This window comes from Lissotriton vulgaris, chromosome 1_1 (assembly GCF_964263255.1).
Source record: "Lissotriton vulgaris chromosome 1_1, aLisVul1.2, whole genome shotgun sequence".
NCBI lineage: Eukaryota > Metazoa > Chordata > Amphibia > Caudata > Salamandridae > Lissotriton > Lissotriton vulgaris.
The window spans coordinates 1199126668-1199146980 of record NC_141685.1 but is presented as its reverse complement, the minus strand read 5'-3'; positions in this window follow the sequence as shown (position 1 = coordinate 1199146980).

The window sequence follows — 20313 nt, the reverse complement described above, 5'->3', positions numbered from 1 at the left end:
GTTCCAAGATGGCCGCGATAACTTTGTACATGTTTTTTAGTCCATCATTGATGTTGACTAAGGTCATGTGATTTACCATGTTTTGAAATGTCGAACAAACACACGGGAAACCTGACATTGACAAAGCCGGGTGGGGGGTCTGCTGAATAAAGCATTCTGTATATTGATATCTCGTGAGTGCTTTCCTTCTAGACGCCGGATGGCACGTCTTGGTTTTTCATTAGTTCCCGGCTCACCACAGCGGGATTCAAGCACCCGGAACTTGTTGGTGCGACGGCGGTGACATTCCTGTGGTTACATATATATGAACATGGCATGTGAACAAGCCAGGTACGCTGAAACGCGTCATGCTTTCAAAAATAAACAACCCTGAAAAGGCTGATGATCTACTTTGCTCTTGTGTCGGTGTCCGGTTCTTGAAAAGAAAATCGGGTGTGGTTGGAGAATATATATATATATTGAGAATATATATATATATATATATATTACCTACTGGCGGTCGCCAGTAGGTAGTTATAGTTAGGATTTTTTTCAATGTTAAATCTCAAAAATCTATTTGGAATAACTTTGGCGCCGGTTGACGAATCTGCCTGAAAATTTCCTCAAAATGGCCTCGCGGCGCCTCGCTCCTTCCCTGAAAGTTTGGGGGGGATTCGTCAAGCGGGGGCCGAGATAAAAGGGGGTCCCAAAACATGTTTTCGCCATGTTAATTTCCATAGGGCGGTCGAACTCACTTTTAGCCCGAACGGCTGAATGGATTTCCACCAAACTTGGCAAAATTGTAGGGACTGGTAGCCCGATGTGCCTTTGCTATGTCTCAAGATATGTGCTTCAGTGGAATTTGAGTAATTTAGGTTCAAAAAAATCTATATATCTATGGCAGCGCCCCGGTACGCGCATCGGGGAGCGCTCCGGGCGCGCCATGCTACTTGCGCGCAGAAAGCTGATTGGTTCTTGGGTGTCTGTAAACATTCAAAACAGTCCGGAGCGGCCGCCATCTTGTGTCTCGGTAGGATCGAGACACAAGAGGTGGTCAAAACTAGGGGGAAATGACCATAAGGGGGCAGGGTAGACCCACCCTGATCCCCTAGGTTTTATGTGGGGGCTATAAAAGGGACCCGCGGGGCAAAAAAAAAAATTCCGATTGTCGCGGAGGGAGCGCCCGGTACGCGCTCCGGGGAGCGCACCGGGAAGCGCACAAAAGAGAAAAAAAAATGCCAGAGTTTAAAATTTTTGGCAATATTTTATGAATGGGTGGTAGTTCTGAAAAGAACTTTTTTTAAATTATTTTTGTTGTTTTATATTTATTTTATTATTTTTCTGAACATTTTTTTTTTTTTTGTATTTTTGAACAATTTTATATTTTTAGTTTTTTTTTTAAGGGAACAAACAGAAAACAGGGAATTGGAAATGGCTCAACAGGAGCAAAAAAAAAGAAAAGAATTACTGTTTTCTTTTCTTGCTGTATTGGTGGTTGTCTACAGCATTATTTATTAAGGTGACGCTAAGTTCGCCATAGCATAATGTTTTGCCACAGAAAATGCTAACAAATTTGAGGTTGCCAAATTTTTGCTGAATATTTGGCACCATTTGGCGTTCTTCAGGACCAGAAAGTGAGGGTACAGAAGAGGAAGTGCTGGCCACAGGGGGTGGGTTGTTTCGAAGTTCCTGGACTTCAGCCTGGGCTAAATTATTGGGATGCCACCTCTCCATGTGGCGGATCATGGTAAAATTGCCAAAAGAATATTTCTTTGTGGGATTGCCCCTGGAGAGAACTTTGTCACAAATAAGACAGGTGACTTTGGGTGCGTTCACCTTTTTCTGGTCATCAGGAAAAGAAAAGAATTGCCAAATGAAGTGCATTTTAACGTGCCTTTGTCTTGGTTCTTCAGGGAGGAAGCGCCTTGGTTGTTGATCCTCCTCCTCTTCTTCCTCCTCTTCTTCTTGTCCTCCAAGAAACTGTGGTGGTGGACCTTCTTTTCTTGGTGGTGGGGGTGGTGGTGGGGGTGCACCAGCTGCAGCAACAAGTGATGCCATTGTTTGCTCAAAAATAGCTCTTGCTCTCTCAATGAAGAAAGTAAGAATGAGGACAAAAGGAGGGGGCTTTCATTATTTGGAGAAAAAAAATGATGAGAACCAATGAAAAGTGTTATTTTCAAGTCACATGACCCGATGCGCTTACGTTACGCGCTCCGGCGCGCTTACGTTACGTGCTCCGGGCAGCGCTGCGGAGCGCTTCCGGGTGCGTTTACGCAGCGCGTCATAAGACACATCGCGCGGCTACGCGATACGTCACGCTTACGCGACGCGTCACGATGTTGTTTTCGATCGCGACATTGGCGCTAACGGGACGCTTCCTGGTTCGCGCACCGGGGCGCTTCAAACTACTACGCTTTCCGGGGTGCTCACCGGGGCGCGCACCAAGAGCGCTCCAGGGCAAAAAAAAAAAAAATTGAAAAATTGTAAGGACTGGTAGCCCGATGTGCATTTGCTATGTCTCAAGATGCATGCTCCAGTTGTTTTTAAGAAAATGAACTTTTAAAAAATATATATTGGGCTACATTGGGCTATATATATGTTAGAACCCAAATGTAGCCCAAATGTAGCCCAATGTAGCCCAATGTAGCCCAAAGATGGCCACCAGAGACAAAAAAATACAAATGTAGCCCAAATATCAGCCAGATGTAGCGCAACTATAGCCCACTGCTAGTATGTACCAGAGTGTTCTAAAGAACAACTAGAGCGCTAACAGTCTTACTTATAAAGTGAGACTTTTAGTTAGGAATTAGCATTAAAAAAAACTTTGAAATTCACTGAAAAAACCATAGGTTTCACACCAGTTATAGTTAGCGGGAAATTTTACTGACATAAAACCAATGAAATTCCACGTTATAGTTAGTTGGACTCACTATAACTTGCACGTGTAATGCACTGCTGATGACGTCACATATTACATCACTCATGACATGGTCAGTGACATCACTCATAACATCACTGATGACACCATCCAGTGAATGTGTGTCTTTCTGAAAAATAAATATGTTTTATATATGTATATGTAAAGGTTGATGGAAGAATAAATGTTTAAATAAGTGTCTAAATGGATGTTTTTTAAAAAAAAAAAATGATTGGTTAACTGGCTTATTAAGTGTATCTTAGTGAATACATATATTAGAGAGTAATGTTTAAATATTTAAATATATGTATCAGTGTTTCACTTTGTGTATAAGTGGTTGCATGGGTTGGTGAGTAGCTACATGTGTGTGTATATGGGTTATTAGATGTTTTTTTAAGTATCAGTTTGAGTGCCTGTATGGTTTGGTGGGGGTATTACTTAGCACATAGATGCATCAATGACTGACTCACTGTTTGTATGTGTTTGGAAGACGGCATATGTGCAGGACTGTATGGATGGATGAGTGTGTATATGTGTATGTTAGTGAGTTAATGATTGTCTCACTAGTGTCTTTATCAGTAACTACATATGTTTTAATCTAGTATATGTGAGTATTGATGTATATAAGTGAGTATATGTGAGAGTGGGAGATTATAGGAGTTCCTGTTTAAATAAGTATGTGTTTCTATAAGTGATTGTTTAAGAGAGTAAGTATGTGTAAGTTTCTTTAAAAGTAAGGTGGTAGTGTGTGTATAGCTGTATATGCAAATAAATGGATGATCAATAGTTTATTTGCATGTGTGAGTATGTGTGTGAGTAACTTTTGGATGACTGTCGGTGTCTAACAGGATGTATAGGTGTATCACTACATATGATGAGTGAGTATATGTATGAGTGACTATATAGAACTGTTGGTGAATGAGTGAATGTGTATATAGATGGTGGAATTACTGAATTGGTTGTTGTAACTGGTATGGGTATCTCCATTTTTTAAAATGTTTTAATTTATATTTTTCAATATGTGTTTCATGGATTACATTACAGTGAAAGGAGGTCTGTCACTCTGTCACAAGGATGGTGTCATCAGTGATGTCATGAGTGATGTCACTGACCATGTCATGAGTGATGTAATATGTGACGTCATCAGCAGTGCATTACACGCGCAAGTTATAGTGAGTCCAACTAACTATAACGTGGAATTTCAATGGTTTTATGTCAGTAAAATTTCCAGCTAACTATAACTGGTGTGAAACCTATGGTTTTTTCAGTGAATTTAATAGGTTTTTTAAATGCTAATTCCTAACTATAACTGGTGTGAAACCTATGGTTTTTTCAGTGAATTTCAAAGGTTTTTTAAATGCTAATTCCTAACTATAACTGGTGTGAAACCTATGGTTTTTTCAGTGAATTTCATAGGTTTTTTAAATGCTAATTCCTTAACTATAACTGGTCTGAAACCTATGGTTTTTTCAGTGAATTTCATAGTTTTTTTTAATGCTAATTTCTAACTATAGGTCTCACTTTATAAGTAAGACTGTTTGCGCTCTAGTTGTTTAGAACACTCTGGTACATTCTGTCATTGGCTACATCTGGCTGATATTTGGGCTACATTTTTTTTTGTCTCTGGTGGCCATCTTTGGGCTACATTGGGCTACATTGGGCTACATTTGGGCTACATTTTGGCTCTAACATATATATAGCCCAATGTAGCACATTATATATTTTTTTCAAAGTTAATTGACTAGTTTCCTTTGGAAATTTTTCTAAGTGTGGAGTTTTGGAAGTTTAAAAAATTCCTCAAAAATCAGCCAAACTAACTTTAATTTCCTTCCATAGGCTAACATTGACTGGTTTCACTTGGAAATTCCCCTAAGTGTGGAGTTTTGGAAGTTTAAAAAATTCCTCTAAAATCAGCCAAACTATGAATTCCGATTTACTCACCTGTTATCAGGAGAGACCTCAGTGCTGCATCTTTCAGCCCACTACTGATCCTGAAATGTAATTCTAATCGTAGTTACAGTAACTTGAATTTCCTTCCAAAGGCTAACATTGACTGGTTTCACTTGGAAATTTTTTTAAGTGTGGAGTTTTGGAAGTTTAAAAAATTCCTAAAAATCCGCCGAACTAGGAATTCCGATTTACTCACCTGTTATCAGGAGAGACCTCAGTGCTCCATCTTGCAGCACACTACCGATCCTGAAAAGAAATTCTAACCATACTTACAGTAATTTGAATTTCCTTTCATAGGCTAACATTGACTGGTTTCACTTGGAAATTTTTCGAAGTGTTGAGTTTTGGAACTTTAAAAAATTCCTCTAAAATCAGCGGAACTACGAAATCCGATTTACTCACCTGTTATCTGGAGAGACCTCAGTGCTGCATCTTTCAGCTCACTACTGTTCCTGAAAAGTACATTTAACTGTATTTACCAGTAACTTGAATTTCCTTCCATAGGATATAATTGCCTGCTATATAAAATATATATATAAATTAAAAAGTAAATACTTTAAAACAATGTAGTAAGTTAGTGTAAAAAAATATAACAATACATTTAAAAATTATCATTTACAAAACCTTTGAAATTCACTGAAAAAACCATAGTTTTCAGCCACGTTATAGTTAGGAATTAGCATTTAAAAAAACTTAGAAATTCACTGAAAAAAACATAGGTTTCAGCCACATTATAGTTAGGAATTAGCATTTAAAAAACCTTGGAAATTCACTGAAAAAACCATAGGTTTCAAACATGTTACAGTTAGCTGGACATTTCAATCATACAAAACCATTGAAATTCCCCCGTTATAGTTAGTTCAGCTAACTATAACTCGCGCGCTCGCAAAGCACTGCTGATGACGTCACATATTACATCACTCATGACATGGTCAGTGACATCACTCATGACATCACTCATGACATCACTCACTAACACACCCATGCACACACTCATCCACCTATACAGTCCTGCACACATGCTGTCTTCAACACATACAATCAGTGAGTCACTCATTCAATCATCAATGCACTAAGTAATACCCCGACTGATCCATACAGACACTCAGACTCTCATACTGATACTCAAAAATCCAACTAATAACCCATATATACACTCATGTAGCTACTCACCAGTCCATGCAGCCACTACACATAGTGAGAGAATGATACCGAAATGTACATATTTAAAATTACTCACTAACCCATGTATTCACTAAGATACACTTAAACAGTCAGTTACACAATCAATTTTACAAAAATAAATCATCCATTTAGACACTTATAAACCCATTTATTCTTCCATCGACTTTGAGATAAACATATATAAAACTTATTTAATTTTAAGAAAAACACACAATCATTGGATGATGTCATCAGTGATGTCAACGCTGGCACCTGTGACTCATTAGAAGGAACTGTGCAGCGCTCACTCATAATTATATAAGGTTGGCTTTTGCATATCTCTAAACTTTTACACCTCTACCACTGCGACATCCTGCTCTCCTCCGTGAGACACTCCTCTACTGTCAACTACTCTGAACTCTCATCCCTCCCACTCAGCTGTTTAACCTGGCTGACTCCCTTTGTTTACATTGACAGTGACTCGCCATAATATGTAATCACATCTCTTCCACTACCTCCTCACTCTCATCCTCCAACTTGCTGTGCTATCCTTTTTATGCGCATTATGTTGCCATACTTGCTATGTTAATGCTGGTTATGTGCATTATGTCCACATCATGCTTTTTATGCTTTTATGCTTTTTATGCTCCCAATGATGGCAGAGTTATATTTGAAGGACTAAAGAGATAGCGACGAGGGGCAAGACACCTCTACCAACGCTCCAACGCTGGCACCTGTGACTCATTAGAAGGAACTGTGCAGCACTCACTCATAATTATATAAGGTTGGCTTTTGCATATATCTAAACTTTTACACCTCTACCAATGCGACATCCCGCTCTCCTCCGTGAGACACTCCTCTACTGTCAACTACTCTGAACTCTCATCCCTCCCACTCAGCTGTTTAACCTGGCTGACTCACTTTGTTTACATTGATAGTGACTCGCCATAACATGTAATCACATCTCTTCCACTACCTCCTCACTCTCCTCCTCCTACTTGCTGTGCTATCCTTTCTATGCGCATTATGTTGCCATACTTGCTATGTTAATGCTGGTTATGTGCATTATGTCCACATCATGCTTTTTATGCTTTTTATTTTCCATTGCTTTCGCTTTGCTTGCATGCGCCTGTGATATGATGTATTTTACCCTCACCATCTATACAATGTCTTTTACCCTTTTTATGTGCATTACGCTGACATACTTGCTATGTTAATGCTGTTTATGTGCATTATGTCTGCATTATGTATTTTATTCTCTATTGCTTATGCTTTGCTTGTATGCGCCTTGTGATTTGACGTATTTTTATACCTTCACCATCTATAATGCTTTTCATTGTTTATGTTGCATCAGCATAACCCCACCTACCTATTGCTCCTGCTGACTCCACCCCCTTATATCTCCATGTTCACTTGTTGTTGACCACTTGCAAGCCACCCCCCCTTTTACCAGCTCCGCGCTTTGCAGTCTGGGCGTCTCTTTTACATTGCAGTGCGATGTTCCGTTCGCTTTGCAGGTATTGCGTTGTCTATTACTTGTGTTGTGCAGTTTGCTCCATGTGACTAGTTGTGCCCCATCTCCACCAAATAAGGTACTTTACATGTTTACTCGGTCGCAACAAATTACCCCCACCTATCTCATTTACCATTGCTTTGCCCTCCTGCAACTAAACTGCACTTGCCTTTACAGACCTCTACTCCTTACCTAATCTCTCTCTAAATATAAACCAACTGATCCTGGCTTACACCCGCTCCATTCTCTCCCAGTCATGCCTCCCCTCACCTGCTGCCCCACTATCACATCCCCACCCATCCTGAAGTTCGCCCCCAACTCTTGGTCCATCCGCTACCCTCCCCATCTCTCCAAACATGGGAAGAAATCCCTTAAACACAAACTTCTCTGTCAGCATCCCGAAAAACTATTTGTCGACCACCACAACAGCCTCAACTCCTCCATCACCACCAACTATATCTTCTTCTCCAAGCGCCCTTCTAAATGGAAAAGCCTATTTCTACAACACCTCCCTATCACCACCTCCCGCAAGATCCCATATGGTCTGAAACTCTCCACCACCACCCCATCTGCCGCCTTCACGGGTGAAGTAGATATTTCCATCTTCAAGTCTGGAAACATTCTCATCCAAGCCTCCGATCTCCATCTTTCATGCACTTTCTCAACTCCTTTTACAACACTCAAATGCTCCCCTATCACCCCCTCAACCCCGTGACCCTTTACATCTCTCCTCTTCCCCTGCCTCCCTGTCTCCGCTCTCTAACTCACCCCAACCCCGGGGTCCATCTCTATCCAAGGTCTATCCCACCCCTCCTCCCCTTCCCCCAGTCTCACTGTCCGCACCCCCATCTGTATTCTTGAATCCCAACCTCTTCAGTCAACTAGTGCCACTAACTCCCCCGCTACCCCTAATGCCCAATCCCCCCAGCCCCACTTTCCCCCCTCCCACCCAATCTTGAGCCCAACCTCCTCTCCTACCCCTGCCTCTCCCCTCCCAATGCTAATAATAATTCAGTTTCTTCTACACCCCCATCTCCCTCTGAATTCCACCTCACTCTACCCTATAATTCATTTTTCCCTCACCCTCCCCACTTAACATCCCCCCTCAGCCCCTTTCTACTTCCCACATCCCCCCTCTGATTCCTCTCTCCCACACTCCACTGTTCTCCCATGCAACACAAAAGACACCAGAAACGCCACCCCGATCTCCCTTTCCTGTTCTGCAATCCCACCACCCAAACTGAAAGCTTCATCCCCGTCTATCTCCTGTGCCCCCGCTCTACCCAACGACGATCATCACCCTCATCACAACCCTCCCCCAGGCTATCCCCCCGTCCTCCCTTCTATCTCAGACCCTTAGACCACTCCTACCCCTCTAACTTCATTAACCCTATAGAACCACTTCACTCCTCACTTCTTACCCAATCACTCCTTAATGTTGAACTTCTCCTATCATCCCTTGCCATTGAACTCACCTCCCTTAGAACTGATGTCTCTCTCCTCACCAAAGCATACCCTCACAATACACCATCCCCTCTTCTATACACTCTTCTATACACTCCAACATCCTTCCCCTCAACACCCCTACTAACTGCCCACATGGCAGTGTTGCCAACACGACACTGTTGCCAACACCGACACTCCTCCTGGCGCTGCTACCAATACTGACATTCCCCCCTGCCCACCCCTCCCCTTGAACGGCTCTACCCTATCTGAACCCGCTGAAATTACCAAAATCATCCCCCCTTCTATGCCATCATGCCCCCACCTTCACAACTTGACACCTGCATGACAGCCCTAGAAGGTAACTCTCTTACAAGCTCTCTCATCTGCCCATATTCACCCTTTCCTTCCACTCCCCTTAACCATCAGTCCACTATCCCAGTTCTCGTTGGTACAAGAAGACTTCCCCTACTTCTAGCGTCTCCTAGACCCCCGACTACTCAGACCTGTCCCCCCTCCCAAATGCCCAACACCCCCCCTCTCGTGCATGCTGATTAATTGCCGATCTGCCTCCTGCTATGCGACTGAGATTGCGGAAACCATTCTCCACGGTAACATTGACATAGCATTCCTTACCGAAACCAGGCTCAACCCTCACTCCACTCCTATCCTCGACCTGCTGATCCCACCTGGATATTCCATCATTAAGAAAGATAGAAGCGAACAAATAGGAGGTGGCCTTGCCCTAATCTTTAAAGAAGATCTTAATCTCTCAACAGTCCATGTGCAAGACCCTTCCACATTCGAGTACCTATGCGCTGAGATCAACTTTCCTGGCTCCCCCGCCATTAGGTTTCACACTATCTACCACCCTCCTGATAATTGTATCGCCTTTACTGAAGAGATGTCTGATTTGATTACCCAAGCATCGCTTTCCCACTCTAAAAGTCTCTTTCTTGGGGACTACAACATCCACTGGAATAAAAATAACGACCCGCAGTCTCCTTATTCAACTGCATCATGGGCATCACTGACCTGACTCAGCAAATCCCCAACACACGCCAAAGGTGCCACCCTTGATGCGATTCTGGCCTGCAAGCATCTGGCCTCCCTCTCAAACATCCATCCCGTTGACTGGTCCGACCACCACCTCATCCTCTTCACCCTGAAGTGCTCAATTACGCCCCCCACTCCCATCAGCAATCTACCTCTATAACCTACTCGTAAACTTCACCTTATTCCGCCGGGCGAATTGGAATCCACTATTAAAATTTCTTGCCCATCTCTTCCTTAGCACTAATGACCTAACCAACCATTATAATATTTCTATTACTGAAGCCCTTAACCAAATTGCCCCAATCAAAATCAAACAGAAAAAAAAAACTTTCTGCCCAAATCATGGTTCAATTCTGACCTCAATAACGAAAGACGGCCCTCAGACAATCAGAACGGACCTGGAGGAACCATCCCTCCTCTGACAATATGGCCCGCCTCAGAAAGGCCAGAACCCTATACAAAAACTCATCTTCAATGAAAAAGCCTCCTATCTACGGTCCCAACTGGACCAGGCCAGAAACTGCCCCAGGGAACTATTTAACATTGCTAAAAAACAAACATCCTCTGGCCCCCCCAAATGCTAGCGTCGGTTGAACGATGCGAAGAAATCACCAGCTTCTTCTATAATAAAGTCAACTCGATTGAACTCTCCGTCACCTCCACCCCTCTTCCTCCCCAAACTCCCCTCAATCAACTCCCCCCCACAACATCACTAACACTAGTTCATCCTCTTCCTCCCCGCTTCAAAGTCCCCATAATTCCCTAAACGGTCGCCCCCAACTTGTCTCCACTGTCACGCACCACCAGTCTAAAAACCATGCCTCATGGAGCGAATTCGCCCCTGTTTCCGAATCCGCGGTCACCTTTATCATCTCTAAGCTTAAACCCTCCTCTCACACTAAAGATCCTCTTCCCGCACACCTCGTCCAAGATCTTAAACATATCATTGCTCCAGTTTGGACCAACATCATCAATTCCTCTCTTTCCACGGGCTGTGTTCCCGCTTCCCTTAACTAGGCCAAATCTCACCCATCGTCAAAAACACCTCCGCTGACCCTAACGACCTTAACACCCTTCGCCCCATCTCTAACCTACCTTTCCTCTCAAAAGCCCTGGAAAAATGTGTCCTGACCCCACTAGATAACCATATCACCTCATTCAATCTCCTAGACATATTCCAATCTGGTTTGAGAAAAGGATGCAGTACTGAAACGGCCATGCTCAATATTACAGATGACATCCATCGCTCCTCAGACAAAGGTGAATTATCTCTACTAATCCTCCTTGACCTCTTGGCTGCCTTTGATACTGTCCATCATCCCACTCTCGAAGTTCGCTTCGGTCTCGAGGGCACCATACTCAAATGGTTCTCCTCATTCCTTCAAAATAGATCCCAACAAATTAAGCTCAGCCACTGCCTCTCCAAGCCCCAACCTGTCTCACTTGGTGTTCCGCAAGGCTCCATCCTCTCCCCTACCATATTTAACATATTCATGGAACATCTCACCCTCATCCTTAAATAAGCTAAAATATGCTACCACCTCTATGCGGATGACACCCAGCTATACTACAGGATTAAATCTCACAATGACATCCTTCACCTCAACGAGACCCTGATTAAAATACAAGCCTGGTTCCATCTTAATCATCTCAAACTAAACCCCCCAAAAAACTGAAATCATCATTTTCACTCCTAAAAACAACTCCCTCCCCAATCACCTCTGGATCAAGGATATTACAGCTCTCAACTGCCCCCTCTCCCCCTCGAATACTGTCAAATCCCTAGGCATCAGCATTGACCATAACATGAATCTCATCCCACAGATCAAAAATGCCGCCAAGGGTGCCCTCTTCACCCTCTACCACCTCAAAAAACTCAAACCTTTCATACTAGCAGACGACTTTAAAACTGTTGTCCAATTGCTTGTCCTTTCCCGTATTGACTATGGTAACACCACATTCGCTGGCACCGCTAAAGCCCACCCAGCACCGCTCAAATCTGTCCTCAACCTTGCCACCAGACTTATCTCCCATTGTAAAAAATTCGACCACATCTCTCCGGTCCTAAAAAACCTCAATTGGCTCCCAATATAAAGTACATCCACCTACAAGATTGCATGTATCACGCACAAAGCCCTTCACCTAAGCACCCCCTCCTACCTGGCTGAGAAACTTCAAAAAGCAGGGTGCTCCAGGTCCCTGAGGAGCACCAACTCCCTTGTCCTAATCCCTCCCAGACTCAAGCACAAAAAAAAAAAACTTGTGCTTTTTCTGGGAACGCCCTCACGATCTGGAACTCTCTCCCTAAAGATTTTCGATGCAACCCCTCCTACCCTCTCTTCAAAAAAAGACTGAAAATACTCCTTCACAACAAATATTGGGGAACCTAACCTCACTGATTTCTGACTCTCTACACTACTTGCTCCCTGATTCTCGCCTCCTCCTCAACCCCTTCCCCGCCTCTCATTCTGCCGCTCCCCTTTTCTTCACTCCCTTCTCCCTCTGAACTTCGACACTCCCACCCCCTATTGATCTCCATCGCCCCTAAACACCCAGCACATTTGATTACGCTATTTTATGTAACTCATGTTTTAATGCACATTGTTTTACTTTGTTGTAATTGTTTACCTATCTTGTAAAGAGCTCTGATACCCCCGGGTCCAGTAGCGCTATATAAAACCTTGGAAATAAATAAGTAAATAAATAAATAGATGTCATGAGTGATGTTACTGACCATGTCATGACTGATGTAATATGTGACATCATCAACAGTGCATTGCGGGCGCGCAAGTTATAGTTAGCTGAGCTAACTATAACGGGGTAATTTCTATGGTTTTGTACAGTAAAATCTCCAACTAACTATAACGCCCCTGAAACATATATTTTTTCAGTGAATTTTAAAGGTTTTTAAATGCTACTTTTTAACTATGACGTGCCTGAAACCTATGGTTATTTCAGTAACTTAAAGGTTTTTCGAATTCTAATTACTAACTATAACTTGCCTGAAACCAATGGATTTTTCAGAGAATATATATATATATATATATATATTATACTATGTATACATGTGAAAATGTCTTGGTCCACCTGTATGCCTCGGTGGCATGGAAAAAATGGGTGGAACTGACGTCAGCACGCCGATGAGGTCATCTTATGGCTCCGATGACGTCATACGGTGTCACGAGTGTAGCTGTGCTATTATGACGTCCTCATCGATGTGGGAGAGCTAGGAAAGAATTTCTGTGGAATGCTGGTGCAGGGGATATTCACCTAAGCGTTCAGGCTAGTCCTTTGGGAGCAACTGTTTATGTTGCCACTTCAGAAACCGAACCCAGTGGTGATCTGGGGGTAGAGGCCCTGCAGATGACACACGAGGTGGGGTGCCCTGACGTGTGCACCTGCGGGGCAACGAAGTGACAAGCACCACAACCCACTAAAAAGGTAATGAGGTCACTGAATAACACAGGATCTTCTCTTTGTATCTGGCAGGAACAACACAATTAAAATGCCCTAGTACCAAAATGTAGAATTAGTGCTACAACAGTCTTCAAGAGGACCTGCGATGCAGCTTCTGCCTCCCATCCCCTGAAGTGGCAGATGGGTCACGCGGTATGGTCATACTGCGGTGGGACGCACACTCATTGACCTCTTATGGCACTGCTCCACACTTCAGGGAGGACGCTTTCCATTAGCTATGTTTTGTGATGATGTGTCGCGCTGGCCACGTCCAACAACAGAACTCCCTTAGATCCAAACAGATTCTTAAACTCTCTCACCGGGAGTGAAACCAGGCCACATGGACACTTTCACAATACAACAGCCGGGAATGCACTTTTCTGTAAAAAAAACACATTCCTTCCTCCTAATTAATCAAATAAACATCTCAATGAAGAACAGGGGATAGCTTTGATCAGTAAACAGCCGTTACAACAACTTTTTTACTTTGCGATACCATTACAATGCATGTATTGCCATGCATGCATTGTACATCACAAAGTCATTACAATGCATTTTTTTAGAACGCATGGTCATTTACCACGCATGCCTATACATCAAATTTCGTTTTAAAGGTATGTATGGTAAATGCAAAAACAACAGTTGATGTACAGTATGCAGAACAATGTCATACATTCACCCCAGTACAGAGATGTGGGCCTAAAGCCATCGTTTTGTTGCACTCCACACTACCCCAGTTCAAACATGGCCATATGCAAATCATCCTTGACCCTGTGCCTCATGGGAACAGTCCAGTCCGAACTGCCAAGCCAAGTCTTCCCTGGAGCGGAATCAAGCATCCTAGGACCGGTTTCTGGCTATCAGCCGTCATCAGCCAGGATAGCTTGATTCCAGTGGTGTGGAGAGCATGGGACTCACGTCTGAGCATACCCTTCCCACTCGGGGTAACAAATGCAAAAAAACCAGTTCATGTACAGAATGCAGAACAATGTCATACCTTCACCCCATTACAGAGATATGGGCCTAAATCCATAGTTTTTTTGCACTCCACACCACCCCAGTTCAAACATGGCCATATGCAAATCAGCCTTAACCCTGTGCCTCATGGGAACTGTCCATCCCGAACTGCCAACCCATGTCTTCCCTAGACCGGAATCAAGCATCCATGGATCGGTTTCTGGCTATCAGCCGTCATCTGCCAGGATAGCTTGATTCCAGTGGTGTGGTGAGCAAGGGACTCACGTCTTAGCATACCCTTCCCACTCGGGGTGACAAATGCAAAAACAACAGTTGATGGACAGAATGCAGAACAATGTCATACATTCACCCCAGTACAGAGATCTGGGCCTAAATTGATCATTTTTTTGCACTCCACACTACCCCAGTTCAAACATGGCCATATGCAAATCAGCCTTGACACTGTGCTTCATGGGAACAGTCCAGTCCAAACTGCCAAGCCGAGTCTTCCCTGGACCGGAATCAAGCATCCTAGGACCGGTTTCTGGCTATCAGCCGTCATAAGCAAGAATAGCTTGATTCCAGTGGTGTGGAGAGCACAGGACTCACGTCTGAGCATACCCTTCCCACTCAGGGTGACAAATGCAAAAACAACAGTTCATGGACAGAATGCAGAACAATGTCATACATTCACCCCAGTACAGACATCTGGGCCTAAATTGATCGTTTTTTGCACTCCTCACCACCGCAGTTCAGACATGGCCATATGCAAATCAGCCTCAACCCTGTGCCTCATGGGAACAGTCCAGTCCGAACTGCCAAGCCGAGTCTTCCCTGGACCGGAATCAAGCATCCTAGGACCGGTTTCTGGCTATCAGCCGTCATCAGCCAGGATAGCTTGATTCCAGTGGTGTGGAGAGCATGAGACTCACGTCTGAGCGTACCCTTCCCACTCTTGGTACCAAATGCAAAAACAACAGTTCATGGACAGAATGCAGAACAATGTCATACCTTCACCACAGTACAGCGATATGGGACTAAATCTATAGTTTTTTTGCACTCCACACCTCCCCAGTTCAAACATGGCCATATGCAAATCAGCCTTAACCCTGTGCCTCATGGGAACAGTCCATCCCGAACTGCCAACCCATGTCTTCCCTGGACCGGAATCAAGCATCCTTGGACTGGTTTCTGGCTATCAGCCGTCATCAGCCAGGATAGCTTGATTCCAGTGGTGTAGAGAGCACGGGACTCACGTCTTAGCATACCCTTCCTACTCGGGGTGACAAATGCAAAAACAACAGTTGATGGACAGAATGCAGAACAATGTCATACATTCACCCCAGTGCAGAGATCTGGGCCTAAATTGATTGTTTTTTTGCACTCCACACCACCCCAGTTCAAACATGGCCATATGCAAATCAGCCTTAACACTGTGCCTCATGGGAACAGTCCAGCCTCAACTGCCAACCCATGTCTTCCCTGGACGGGAATCAAGCATCCTTGGACCGGTTTCTGGCTATCAGCCGTGATAAGCCAGAATAGCTTGATTCCAGTGGTGTGGAGTGCACGGGACTCACGTCTTAGCATTCCCTTCCCACTTGGGGTGACAAATGCAAAAACAACAGTTGATGGACAGAATGCAGAACAATGTCATACATTCACCCCAGCACAGAGATCTGGGCCTAAATCCATCGTTTTTTTGCACTCCTCACCACCCCAGTTCAGACATGGCCATATGCAAATCAGCCTCAACCCTGTGCCTCATAGGAACAGTCCAGTCCGAACTGCCAAGCCGAGTTTTCCCTGGACCGGAATCAAGTATCCTAGGACCAGTTTCTGGCCATCAGCCGTCATCAGCCAGGATAGCTTGATTCCAGTGGTGTGGAGAGGACGGGACTAAAGTCTGAGCATACCCTTCCCACTCGGGGTGACAAATGCAAAAATAACAGTTCATGGACAGAATGAAGAACAATGTCATACATTCACCCCAGTACAGAGATATGGGCCTAAATCCATAGTTTTTTTGCACTCCACACCACCCCAGTTCAAACATGGCCATATGCAAATCAGCCTTAACCCTGTGCCTCGTGGGGACAGTCCAGCCCGAACTGCCAAGCCATGTCTTCCCTGGACCGGAATCAAGCATCCTAGGACCGGTTTCTGTCTATATGCCGTCATCAGCCAGGATAGCTTGATTCCAGTGGTGTGGAGAGCAAGGGACTCACGTCTTAGCATACCCTTCCCACTCGGGGTGAGAAATGCAAAAACAACAGTTGATGGACAGAATGCAGAACAATGTCATACATTCACCCCAGTAAAAAGATCTGGCCCTAAATTGATCGTTTTTTTGCACTCCACACCACCCCAATTCAGACTTGGCCATTTGCAAATCAGCCTTGACTCTGTGCCTCATGGGAACAGTCCAGCCCGAACTGTCAAGACATGTCTTCCCTGGACCGGAATCAAGCATCCTAGGACTGGTTTCTGGCTATCAGCCGTCATCAGCCAGGATAGCTTGATTCCAGTGGTGTGGAGAGCACAGGACTCACGTCTGAGCATACCCTTCCCACGCGGGGTGACAAATGCAAAAACAACAGTTGATGGACAGAATGCAGAACAATGTCATACCTTCACCCCATTACAAAGATATGGGCCTAAATCCATAGTTTTTTTGCACTCCACACCACCCCAGTTCAAACATGGCCATATGCAAATCAGCCTTAACCCTGTGCCTCCTGGGAACCGTCCATCCCGAACTGCCAACCCATGTCTTCCCTAGACCGGAATCAAGCATCCTTGGACCGGTTTCTGGCTATCAGCCGTCATCTGCCAGGATATCTTGATTCCAGTGGTGTGGAGAGCACGGGACCTACGTCTTAGCATACCCTTCCCACTCTGGGTGACAAATGCAAAAACAACAGTTGATGGACAGAATGCAGAACAATGTTATACATTCACCCCAGTACAGAGATCTGGGCCTAAACTGATCGTTTTTTTGCACTCCACGCTACCCCAGTTCAAACATGGCCATATGCAAATCAGCCTTGACCCTGTGCTTCATGGGAACAGTCCAGTCCAAACTGCCAAGCCGAGTCTTCCCTGGACCGGAATCAAGCATCCTAGGACCGGTTTCTGGCTATCAGCCGTCATCAGCCAGGATAGCTTGATTTCAGGTGTATGGAGATCACAGGACTCACGTCTTAGCATACCCTTCCCACTCGGGTGACAAATGCAAAAACAACAGTTGATGGACAGAATGCAGAACAATGTCATACCTTCACCCCAGTACAGAGATATGGGCCTAAATCCATAGTTTTTTTGCACTCCACACCACCCCAGTTCAAACATGGCCATATGCAAATCAGCCTTAACCCTGTGCCTCATGGGAACAGTCCATCCCGAACTGCCAACCCATGTCTTCCCTGGAACCGGAATCAAGCATCCTTGTACTGGTTTCTGGCTATCACCTGTCATCAGCCAGGATAGCTTGATTCCAGTGGTGTGGAGAGCACGGGACTCACGTCTTAGCATATCCTTCCTACTCGGGGTAACAAATGCAAAAACAACAGTGGAAGGACAGAATGCAGAACAATGTCATACATTCACCCCAGTATAGACATCTGGGCCTAAATTGATTGTTTTTTTGCACTCCACACCACCCCAGTTCAAACATGGCCATATGCAAATCAGCTTCAACCCTGTGCCTCATGGGAACAGTCCAGTCCGAACTGCCAAGCCGAGTCTTCCCTGGACCGGAATCAAGCATCCTAGGACCAGTTTCTGGCTATCAGCCGTCATCAGCAAGGGTAGCTTGATTCCAGTGGTGTGGAGAGGACGGGACTCAAGTCTGAGCATACCCTTCCCACAAGGGGCGACAAATGCAAAAATAACAGTTCATGGACAGAATGCAGAACAATGTCATACATTCACCCCAGTACAGAGATATGGGCCTAAATCCATAGTTTTTTTGCACTCCACACCACCCCAGTTCAAACATGGCCATATGCAAATCATCCTTGACCCTGTGCCTCATGGGAACAGTCCAGTCCGAACTGCCAAGCCGAGTCTTCCCTGGACCGGAATCAAGCATCCTAGGACCGGTTTCTGGCTATCAGCCGTCATCAGCCAGGATAGCTTGATTCCAGTGGTGTGGAGAGCATGGGACTCACGTCTGAGCATACCCTTCCCACTCGGGGTAACAAATGCAAAAAAACCAGTTCATGTACAGAATGCAGAACAATGTCATACCTTCACCCCATTACAGAGATATGGGCCTAAATCCATAGTTTTTGTGCACTCCACACCACCCCAGTTCAAACATGGCCATATGCAAATCAGCCTTAACCCTGTGCCTCATGGGAACTGTCCATCCCGAACTGCCAACCCATGTCTTCCCTAGACCGGAATCAAGCATCCATGGATCGGTTTCTGGCTATCAGCCGTCATCTGCCAGGATAGCTTGATTCCAGTGGTGTGGTGAGCAAGGGACTCACGTCTTAGCATACCCTTCCCACTCGGGGTGACAAATGCAAAAACAACAGTTGATGGACAGAATGCAGAACAATGTCATACATTCACCCCAGTACAGAGATCTGGGCCTAAATTGATCATTTTTTTGCACTCCACACTACCCCAGTTCAAACATGGCCATATGCAAATCAGCCTTGACACTGTGCTTCATGGGAACAGTCCAGTCCAAACTGCCAAGCCGAGTCTTCCCTGGACCGGAATCAAGCATCCTAGGACCGGTTTCTGGCTATCAGCTGTCATAAGCAAGAATAGCTTGATTCCAGTGGTGTGGAGAGCACAGGACTCACGTCTGAGCATACCCTTCCCACTCAGGGTGACAAATGCAAAAACAACAGTTCATGGACAGAATGCAGAACAATGTCATACATTCACCCCAGTACAGACATCTGGGCCTAAATTGATCGTTTTTTGCACTCCTCACCACCGCAGTTCAGACATGGCCATATGCAAATCAGCCTCAACCCTGTGCCTCATGGGAACAGTCCAGTCCGAACTGCCAAGCCGAGTCTTCCCTGGACCGGAATCAAGCATCCTAGGACCGGTTTCTGGCTATCAGCCGTCATCAGCCAGGATAGCTTGATTCCAGTGGTGTGGAGAGCATGAGACTCACGTCTGAGCGTACCCTTCCCACTCTTGGTACCAAATGCAAAAACAACAGTTCATGGACAGAATGCAGAACAATGTCATACCTTCACCACAGTACAGCGATATGGGACTAAATCTATAGTTTTTTTGCACTCCACACCTCCCCAGTTCAAACATGGCCATATGCAAATCAGCCTTAACCCTGTGCCTCATGGGAACAGTCCATCCCGAACTGCCAACCCATGTCTTCCCTGGACCGGAATCAAGCATCCTTGGACTGGTTTCTGGCTATCAGCCGTCATCAGCCAGGATAGCTTGATTCCAGTGGTGTAGAGAGCACGGGACTCACGTCTTAGCATACCCTTCCTACTCGGGGTGACAAATGCAAAAACAACAGTTGATGGACAGAATGCAGAACAATGTCATACATTCACCCCAGTGCAGAGATCTGGGCCTAAATTGATTGTTTTTTTGCACTCCACACCACCCCAGTTCAAACATGGCCATATGCAAATCAGCCTTAACACTGTGCCTCATGGGAACAGTCCAGCCTCAACTGCCAACCCATGTCTTCCCTGGACGGGAATCAAGCATCCTTGGACCGGTTTCTGGCTATCAGCCGTGATAAGCCAGAATAGCTTGATTCCAGTGGTGTGGAGTGCACGGGACTCACGTCTTAGCATTCCCTTCCCACTTGGGGTGACAAATGCAAAAACAACAGTTGATGGACAGAATGCAGAACAATGTCATACATTCACCC